The sequence below is a fragment of the Mus caroli genome, chromosome 14 (assembly GCF_900094665.2).
Source record: "Mus caroli chromosome 14, CAROLI_EIJ_v1.1, whole genome shotgun sequence".
Lineage (NCBI taxonomy): Eukaryota > Metazoa > Chordata > Mammalia > Rodentia > Muridae > Mus > Mus caroli.
Genome location: NC_034583.1, coordinates 3,030,656 through 3,033,289, shown reverse-complemented (window position 1 = coordinate 3,033,289; position 2,634 = coordinate 3,030,656). Strand labels below are relative to the sequence as shown.

Here is a 2,634-nt window from a genome sequence, read left to right as displayed (position 1 = left end):
GATTATTACATTTGCCTTTCGCCATCTGGTAATCTCTGGAGCTAGTTGTTATAGTTGTCTCTGGTTTGAGCTTGTTCCTCAGGTGATTATGTTAGCCTCTTTCAGCAGACCTGGGAAACTAGCTCTATCCTTAATTTCAGTGGTCAGAGTACTCTCTGCAGGCAAGCTCTTCTCTTTCAGGGAAGGTGCCCAGGTATCTGGTGTTCAAACCTGCCTCCTGGCAGAAGTTGTGTTCTACTCACCAAAGGTCTTAAGATCCTGTGGAGGGTCCTGTGAGAAACTTGGGGTTGTCCAGAAACTCAGTGCACAAGGAACCCCAGTGCTGGAGTGACCGGAAGGGACTGTGCCCCTAATCAGGCCAGATTATCTGCTTCCCTAGTTAATGCAGTCTCAGGTCCCGCGCGATTGGATTGGAGCATACCGCTGTGTTCTACTCACAAGAGGTTTTAGGATCCTGTGGGGGATCCTCTGTGGGTCCTTGAGGGTGTCCAGAGACTCCCCTGGCCAGGAACCCCGGTGCTGGAGTGGACCGGAAGGTGGTCGGATGTCTGGAGCCCGAAAAGTGTGCTGCCTCAGAAGCTCTGTGGCTCCTGCCTGCCCCAGAAGCTGTCCGCTTCTGTGTGAACACTTTCACCTGTGCAGACTACTTTTTCCCAACATGTGTTTTTACTTGAGGTTTTGATTTTACCCATTCTGATTGGTATAACGTAGATTGTCAGGGTCATTTGATTTGCATTTCTCTGATCACTAAGGACTTTGAACATTTCTTTAGATGCTTCTCATTCATTCCAGATTCCACAGTTGTGAATTCTTGATTTAGTTGTATACCCCATTTTTTGATTGGGTTGTTTGGTTTTTAGGTGATTTATTTCTTGAGTTCTTTATATATCTTGGATATTAGCCCTCATTATCTCTCAATAGGAGAGATCTCCCATGCTCATCGAGTGGCAGAATTATCATAGTAAAAATGACCATCCTAGCTAAAGCAATCTACAGATTCAGTGCAATCCTCATCAAAATCCCAACACAATTATTCAAAGACATGGAAAGAGCAATTCTCAAATTCATCTGGAAATGCAAAAAAAAACCAGAACCAGAATAGTGAAATCAGTTCTTAACAATAAAAAAAGAGCTTGCAGAATCACCATCCCTGACCTCAAGGTTTACTACAGAGCAACACTAATAATAATAATAATAATAATAATAATAATAATAATGATAATGATAATACCTGCATGTTATTGGTACAGAGAAAGACAAGTCAATCAATGGAATAAAATTGAAGACCCAGAAATAAGACCACACACTTACAGTCACTTGATCTTTGACAAAGATGCCAAAACTATACAATGGAAAAAAAAGCATCTTCTATAAATGGTGCTCTTTTAACTGGTTGTCTGTATGTAGAAGAATAAAAATAGACCCATATTTCTCACTTTGTACAAATTTCAAGTCCAAGTGAATCATGGACCTCAACATAAAACCAGATCCAGTGAATCTAATAGAAGAGAAATTGGGAAAGATCCTTGAACTAATTGGCACACGGGGAAATTTCCTAAACAGAACTCCAATGGCTCAAGCTCTAAGCTCTAATATCAACAATTGATAACCCTTCCGGTCAGCACCAGGACCGGGTCACCTTGGGTGTGGAATTGGTGGACACTCCCACGGTCCCTAGAGGACTCTCCATGTGATCTTAGGATCACTGACTGGTGAGCGGAACACAACATCGGTTCCAATCCAATGGCATGAGAACTGAGACAGCATTAGGGAAGCAGAAAACTGGCCTGAGCAGGGGCACAAGTCCCTTCCAGTCAGCACTAGCACCTAGTCGCCTTGGGTACAGAATCGGCAAACACCCTCATGGTCCCCAGAGGACTCTCCACGCAATCTTAGGATCATTGGTGAGCAGAATACAACATCAGCTCCAATCTAATTGTGACAGGCCTGTGACAGCAGGAACAAGGACACTGGAGCCCTTCCTGACCAGAGGCTCAGGTTCCTTTTGATCAGTTCTAGTTTACCTTGGCATTGAACAGACAAGACAGCTCTACTGTCCTCAAAAAAGACACCATTTCCAGGCACTGTAACACGCCCAGGATCTTAGGACAACAGGATCCCAGGATAACAGGAACTGGGTCACACCAGTATTTCAGGGTCTCACAGAAATTTGACTGCCAAGAACTCTGACACACCCAGAATCTCAGATTCATAGGAGCCCAAAGTCAAAGGATCACAGAGAAAGCTGGACCCTGAGGAGTCCTGAATCAACTGGGATTATAGGAAGGACAGGCTCCAATCAGATATATTGAGGGCAGAAGCACTTGAGATAATCAGATGGCAGGAGGCAAGTGTAAGAACAGAAGCAACAGAAACCAAGGTTACTTGGCATCATCAGAATCAAACTCTCCCACCATAGCAAGTCCTGGATACACCATCACACCAGAAAAGCAAGACATGGATCTAAAGTCATTTCTAATGATGATGATGGAGGACTTTACAAAGGAAGTACATGAAAACACAGGTAAACAACTAGAAGCCTTTAAAGAGGAAACACAAAAGTCCCTTAGAGAGTTATAGGAAAACACGGCCAAAGAGGTGATGGTATTGAACAAAACCATCCAGGATCTAAAA

General features: G+C 43.5%; 1 protein-coding gene across 8 annotated transcripts in view; it reads left to right on the top strand.

The window, feature by feature from the left end:
* Positions 1-2,634, top strand: part of Fhit (fragile histidine triad diadenosine triphosphatase) — a 1,519,265-nt gene that overhangs the window by 1,197,839 nt on the left and 318,792 nt on the right. The window lies entirely within an intron of this gene.